The sequence below is a fragment of the Lolium rigidum genome, chromosome 2 (assembly GCF_022539505.1).
Source record: "Lolium rigidum isolate FL_2022 chromosome 2, APGP_CSIRO_Lrig_0.1, whole genome shotgun sequence".
NCBI lineage: Eukaryota > Viridiplantae > Streptophyta > Magnoliopsida > Poales > Poaceae > Lolium > Lolium rigidum.
In genome coordinates this window covers 213,323,870-213,331,573 of record NC_061509.1, presented here as the reverse complement: position 1 = coordinate 213,331,573, position 7,704 = coordinate 213,323,870, and the positions used below count along the sequence as shown (strand labels likewise).

The 7,704-nt window shown below is 43.8% G+C and overlaps 1 long non-coding RNA gene across 1 annotated transcript; it reads left to right on the top strand.

Moving 5' to 3' along the window:
- The first annotated feature begins 1,160 nt into the window (after positions 1 to 1,160).
- Positions 1,161 to 4,310, top strand: LOC124688085. Its single transcript, XR_006998424.1, has 3 exons — positions 1,161 to 1,238; positions 1,407 to 1,577; positions 2,449 to 4,310. It is a non-coding gene; the product is annotated as an uncharacterized LOC124688085 (long non-coding RNA).
- Positions 4,311 to 7,704: the final 3,394 nt, after the last annotated feature.

Genomic DNA, 7,704 nt, shown 5'->3' with positions numbered 1-7,704 from the left:
TGACAGCAGTTGCTCATCTTTGATCGAAGCGTATCGTCGACGTGGTTCGACAGTGCTGAATAGCTGAAGCATAGGGTCCTGCGCTATCAGTTTACACAAAATATGTACGAGAGAAGTTTATACAGAAAATTCTCAGTGACAACTTTGTCTTAGTTATGGGCACTGCTTGTGCCGGTTACCGCTGCCATATCACTACTATATTATACGGCAACTCACTCCATTTTTCTCACAATTTTGGGGCTCCCAGAGAATTAACAGTGTTGTGACACGTGTGTTTTCTTGGTCGTATGATTTTCTCTGGATATTTTTTGTGTATGGTTGGGGGATCTGTAGCATTTTGATGGCATGTGTGTTGTACTGCATTGTTTCGTTTCAGCTGGTTGTGAGCTTTTTTCCGTGTCGCTGTAGCCTGTAGGTAGATGTTATTGAAATATGGTGGACCAATATTGCTCAGAGATTGTCTCGCGTTGGAGTTTTGCGGGACGGTCAAAGCGGCGCTGCTGCCATGTCCCTAGCGTGGGATGTTTAAACAGTCTGACGCGTGCCACGTCTCCCGTGGCTTCTCTTCTCTTTCTCTATTTCCATCATTTGCCTCTCCACTGGTTTCCGGCCTCTCCTGCTTGATCTCATCCTAACCGGACCGCTGTCGTGTGCTTGGCTAGATCTCCCCGCGCGCTGCTCTGACCGATGCCGTTGCTCCATAGGAGCAGGTGGAGGGTTGTGCTCGCAAAGGAGGCGGTGGATTCAAGTGGAGCACGCTGAAGATCTGTGGCCGATGGAGATTCGACGCAGTGGGGATCGTCGAGTCGGAGAGCGACACGGAGCGATCGTTACCAGCACGAATTTTGCCCTGCCCGGCGCTTCCCTACGGCAAGATCCCCCTGGTCGAGCTCCTCCATGGCTGGTAGCTATTGTGATGGTCGGGTCCTAATCCAATATCGCGGTGGCGCTCTGGCTCCCCGATGCAGCACCTTAGTTGGAAGCGGCTCCGGCCTCGACAAGTTCGCGGCACAGGCCGGGGGCCTGCGAGCCATGGGCAGAGGCGAGCTCCACGCGCCGTGGTCATGGCCTGAGGGAGTGACCTAGGCGGCGCCATGGCGGATTTTGGTGACGTCCGTGACAGAGGCCGGCGGGATGGGGCGCTGGAGCTCGCGCTGGCCCAGGAATGGAAGCGCCGACGAGCTGCTGCCTGTCGCCGACCTCGACTTCCTCATGCTCCCAGCCATGCTGTTGCCCAGGTGAGATCCGTCTCCTCTCCCACTCCATGTATTTCCTTCTAAAATAGTTACCTTTTTATCATCAACGGAGGTTCATATGGTGAGGGCGAGATCACCTCTCGCATTCTCCTGCTGTGACACGACCACCAGCGGCTACTCAACTCTTCCATTCTTTTGTTCTCTTTCCAGTTCAATCAACTCTGAAACTATCAGGTGTCCCCTCAAATCCCCATGCAAGGTCGTCGAGGAGCAACGTTGCAATCGCCTCCGCTAATGACGCCCTGTCACAGGGTTGTGCAGAACTTCTCGTGATGGTCCTGCAGCAGGGGATGACAGCTAACGTGTCGATGAATCATTCAGGTTCTGTTGTTGTTCCCTTTACTGATAAATTCTTCTAAATTGGTGACTGTTTCATGAAGTTGTTCCATTGTGAGAACACATCTAAACTTCCGGTATATCTCTGGTTTACCATCGCCAGACCACAAAAAAGTCAAGCAACAAATACAATTATCAATAAGAAATTATCTACTATATTTTAAGATATTCAGAGAGGTAATGATTATGCTACTTTTAGTTCTCTATATTTTGTGATTGTGCTTGAGAGAAGAAAACCGTAAAAGAAGGAATAATATGCTTTTGCTGTTTGGAGTTGGTAATTAAGAAATTTTTAGTCAATTAAATGAATAACCAGGAGCAACTCTTCCATTGGAAAGTTCAGATAAAATCACTTCTTATAGTGCTGCAGATATTTTTCAAATGTTCGCTCTTATGGAGCAAGGTAAGTGTGTTGGATGGTTCATCTTTGTCTGGATAAATATATGTAACTTAATTACATGGCCGATTAAGACTGACCATTATTTTTTTGTTATGGTTGGTTCATGTCGTTGATTACGTTGAATGGGGAGATGCACAGCCTGGTCCGTACCTATGTATGACCAAATTCAGCTAGGAAATGACAAGTTCTGTAGAGGATTGCCAAAATCTAATACCCCACTACCGCTATATTTTTCTTTGCCTTGAAGCATGTTTGTATTTACTTATTACGGTTTCACCCTTATTCATACGTCGGGGAGAACCTATTAACCTATGCTTTTCTATGCAATAACCTATTATCACTCTGTGTTTTCAACATTTTTTACAATACATATGCTTTTCTATGCAATAACTCACACTCGCTCTTTCAATTTAAGCATACTATGTATTCAGTTAGTTGTATGCTTTTCTTTTTCAGGGTTTAATTTATGCAGACGGAATAAAGATCCATGTTCATCCCTCCATTGTGTGCTGGTGCCATACATCAGTGTGTCACCTCAGAGCGAACCTAAGGTAGCAACCCCTGAAATGCATGTATTTGGAAACTATTTGTTAGTACACCAGGTGTCCTTTTGTTATAGGTACACATGCTAGCCTGTACATCAGTTAAAATTTGTATTATATATATATGGATATAAACAATTTTTTTAGTTTGCACAACTAATTGTTAACTACATATTTTTTTTGGATATGAACAATTCTTATTAGTTTTCATAACTAATTGTTAGCTACATATTTTTTTTACACTTCGATTCTTATCTCGATATTATTTGTCACACATTATCTTTACGTTTTCCTTCCACTACACTACCCAGAGTGCCAAAAAATACCACCACTCACTCACTATATGGCCCGGCGCCGCCGGACCGTTCATTTTAGAGACTGTCATGTCATTTTAGAGAGTGCCGCCAAGCGAACTAAATTCCACCAGATCGTGTTTAACCAACCAACTCGACCTTCTTAAAGCTACTAGCTGCACGTATACAATGGTTAAATTACTTGTAGGACATGCTTCACTTGAAAGCACAGAGTGTTCACTTCAGAGAGTGTCGTGTCTATGTGATCTGTACTTCCTATTAATAGCAGGTTCCATGTCTTGCCACAGTTAGTGTTTCGCTTCCTGCATTTTGTTGTGTTATATAAAACTGTGGTCAATCGATCTACTTAAAACTATCCCTTGTCTTTTATGTCTTTATATGAACTGCCCTATTTGGTGTAATCAGTTTGCGCAGTATTGACCTATGGTCTCTATAAACTGCTTCTTCCCCTGCTTATCCATTTCTTTTATTCGTCAGTTTGCCGAGAACAAAGTTTTTGTTCTTTTCGCCAGTCCACCGAAGATATGCTTCAGTGAATTATTTTAACCGGGAATGAAATATTGTTTCATCCTTTCCCTAATACAGAAAAGGCACTACAACCCTAAATCTAGGCGGAACAGAAGAGGTTTTGCGCATCAATAGATATGTGCTTATCGGTTTTTTGCAGCCAGTCCACTGGTTGATCTAAGAAGCATATATAGCTATTGAACGACTCCTCATCACCTCTAAATAGCTAGCCTTTACAACGGTATTGCCGAGCAGATGCTATCTCTATATTGTGCTCTAGAAGAGATCAAGAGACAAGATCGATGAAGTATCCATTTGTGCTCACATGTACTGCTCCTTCTCACAAGATAATGAGGATACCAGACAAGATTGCAGTAGGTTCCTGACAGTCACATGCCAAAAAGCTCTTCCTCCAAAAATATAGCTAACCTTTGTTCATGAATGTTGATTTTGCCCTGTAGTCTAAACTAAGATAAGTTGCCCAACTTAAAAGCTGTTGCTTTTAAACTGTAATTTAAGCTTTTGTCCAGAAACATATGTAGTTATTCAAGTCCCCCAACTTCAGATAAGTGCATTTTATACCCTGTAATCTGAACTTACTGCCATGGATTGACTATGTGCTTGGTCCCTTTAATCTGGTAACGACAGACAATACAATAGCGGGCAACAGCAACTCAGATCTCGGCAATATAGTCAGTACTTATAATTGCATTGCGTGGTACACTCAAAATGTTGCCGTTGCATCTTACAGATTTAACTCAGGTCTCCGGAGATGGCAACTACAAGTGCTCGCTGCTTGATATATCTGTAGAGGCTAATGCACTTTCAAGTAAGGATATTGTGCTTAGGTGGCTTCTGCTTAATTCCAATATATTGTCTTATAGTGGTCGGATATCCATTGTAACATAGTTTGTTGCTTCTCTTTTCTTTGGACCATGTTGGTCCTTATGGTTGTAACTGAAGAGTCAATAATTGGCTTCTGTTCGCTTTGTGCACAGTTTTGCCTCAATGTGTGCTAAATAATCACTGACGTCCTCTCTCCCTACTTATTTTTTATTTCACTTTGTGCAATAATTCACCTCTCCATAGGGACAACAAGATCAAAATCTAAAGCTTCTTAAGCAATATTCCCTGGTCATCAAAATCTGAAGATCAAAATATGATTGTACTATACCTTAGACATACAAAAAAAAAAGTGTACTCAGATTCAGTTTTACGATGTGCAATTTACTTAGAATTTCATCATCAGCTATCCTACTAATCCTAAAAAACCATTGCTAAGTGAATTTACCTTAAGGTGTGAGCGACTTTGGTTGTTTCCGATTCATCTTCCTGCTCCTTTCTTTGACGGACTTCATTTCGCTCGCATGCTCTTCCCTTTGTCCCTTTTCGTGTCTTGGCCGTTTGCAGCTACTATCTCCTCCACTGATGCCCCATGGCCGTCCTACAGCTCTACTGTGATCTCTTCGCTTCAACTCCACTCTGCCCGGTGTCTCCTTCCCTCGAGCAAGCTGCTCGGATATCTTAATTAGATTCCCCGTGGCAATTGGTCCCTTTTCTTCTGGTCTCGAATTGTTGCCAATTACTACGACCTCTGATCTAGCTCCTCAAGCCACGGCCATTAATGAGAAGAAAGAAGTTCACCACATAGAACTCTGAGAGTGCAAGAAACAAGATAAAACACAACGAAGAAAAGGGGAGCCCCTATTCCCCACTTTTGGGTCATTATGTCGAAAATGGTCCCATTCAACATAGTACATTTTTATTTTATTTTATGATACCATACATTGCCAACATGAGTACCATCTTACACGCGCGGCGTGCCGCCGCGCCAAATCTTGCTAGTTAATTTAAAATAAGAACAGTGCTGCTGGCAAATGATTCTGCCAGACTGAAACTAATTCAGAACTCACTGACTTCACCTGCAAGCCCAAGAAAGACTGCAGAAACCCCATGTATAGGAAATCCCAGCTCAAGTGTGCGTTTCTCTGCAGCTTTACCTATGCATCAAACCCAATCGCCGAGCCTATTCTGCACTGAATAATTATCTTGCTACGCCGAGGCACCGACTAACTGTAATTATATTGCCCTTGCTTCAAGCATACTGCCATGTTGATGCTTTCTGCTAGTAATGTGCATGCTCTTCCGGAGAGACACCATCTGTACTCCCCAGTTTGCAGTTGCAGTTCTTCATGCTTCCCATTTTGCTTTCAAACCGTTAGGATCGGTAATACCAATAGTTGCTGAGTTGATGGAGCATGTGGCACATAGCTCCTGATTTTCTCTTTTTTCATAGTGCACATCTTTATTTTATTTTGCAAAGTGAGGTCCACAGCAAGTGGGATCCCTCCTTTTACACCTCATCAAAGCTAAGGAAAGTCCAACTCAGTTGCCCTTGTCCTTGCTTTTTCAGAAAGCATTGGTTCAACTATGCCACTCGTCAAAGATCCGATCACTCTATTTTCATCCTTACCGTACAATGATGCTATAATTTATCCTCTCCTCAAAGAAAAGATTATCTTACATAAATCAACGAGGTCAGTCCACGTCTTCACTTCTAAGAAAAAAGGAACACTATTACTTTGTAGCAAGTTACTTACAAAATTCTTCACTTTCCCACCCTTGTTTTTCTTTTCGGGTCTGAATCACTAGTAGAAACAAGGGCTTTGGTTTTTTGCCCCAAATGTCATTTGCACCGGATTTGGCACGAACCGGTGCTAAAAGGGGTCATTAGCACCGGTTCGTGGGGAGCAGCCGGCCGAGGGACCTTTGCACCGGTTCGTGTTACGAACCGGTGCAAATGATCTATCTTTTGCACCGGTTCGTAACACAAACCGGTGCAAAAGGTTCGTCGCCAGGCACGTGTCAGCCGAGGAACCTTTAGCACCGGTTCGTGTTACGAACCGGTGCAAAAGATAGACCATTTGCACCGGTTCGTAACACGAACCGGTGCTAAAAGGTCCCCAGCCCTATTTCAGCTCAGCTACCGGCCAAACAGCCCAGCTCACTTCATTTTTGCTAGGAGAAGGTGTGTGTGTTGAGTGCTAAGTTGCTTCTCTTTGGCATGCACATAAGGTGCTCGATGAAATGTGTGAGAGAGTGATGCCGCTTGATTTTACACCCAACAAAAATGAGATGAATATTGTGGGGCAGTCTGAAGACTGGATTACGCATAAACATATGCAGACATTCGGCGGTTGGCTCCGAGAACATCTCATTAATAACAACAGTATTGTAGATCAGTTGTACATGTTGGCTGGGTCACCATCTTCGACTATAGTGACTTTCCAGGGGTACGAGATAAATGGAAATACCTTCTACACGTTCGCCCAAGATAAAAAGAGCACCAACCAAAACAGTGGTGTCCGCATTGATGCAACAAACACTAGCAGTGGCAAAAAGGACACATATTATGGTTACATAGAGGAGATATGGGAACTTGACTATGGACCTTCTTTTAAGGTCCCTTTATTTCGGTGCAAATGGTTCAAGCTGGATGGAAAAGGGGTAAAGGTAGACCAGCTGTACGGAATGACAACGAGTGGATACCAACAATCTTGGTTACGAGAGACGAACCATTCGTCCTAACCAATGATGTGGCTCAGGTTTTCTATGTGAAGGACATGTCCTCTAGACCGAAGAAAAGAAAACATAAGGAAACGAGCTCATCCGATGAGCCAAAGCGTCACATAGTTCTTTCGGGGAAAAGAACCATCGTGGGAGTCGAGGACAAGACGGACATGTCGAGAAGATTATAATAAGTTTGCTGAAATTCCGCCCTTCACAGGTGAACATTGATCCAACCATCGCGTTAAATGCTGAAGATACTCCATGGTTACGGTCGAAGCGATCATAATGTACCTTGAGCTCATATTGTGAAGCGTTTGTTGTGATATGTATCGGTAACATTGGTCGTTTGAACTAAATGCAATTATCCAAGTTTATTATTTTTCTAGATACACATGTTTGCAAATTTATCCTCACCTACTCGGTTGTTGGGTGTATAGTAGCAGCTTCCGAGCGGGACTTGCGGGAAGAGTTACTCGGGCGGAGCTTCCGAAGATGTCTAAGACGGCCGTCCATCTAAGACATCTTCGAGAAACTCCGCCGGAGAGGCTCTTTCCTTCGAGGTCGCCGTCGTCGGGTTATATACCAGCTCCCTGGAAGCTCTCTATGCTCTCCCCTCCTTACCCTGAGCTACTGTGTTTGTTGGGTGTGTATACCAGCTTGCGGGAAGAGTTCTCGGGCGAAGTTTCCGAAGATGTCTAAGACGGCCAACCATCTAAGACATCTTCGAGAAACTTCGCCGGAGAGGCTCTTTCCTTCTTGGTCGTTGCATCTTCTCTCTT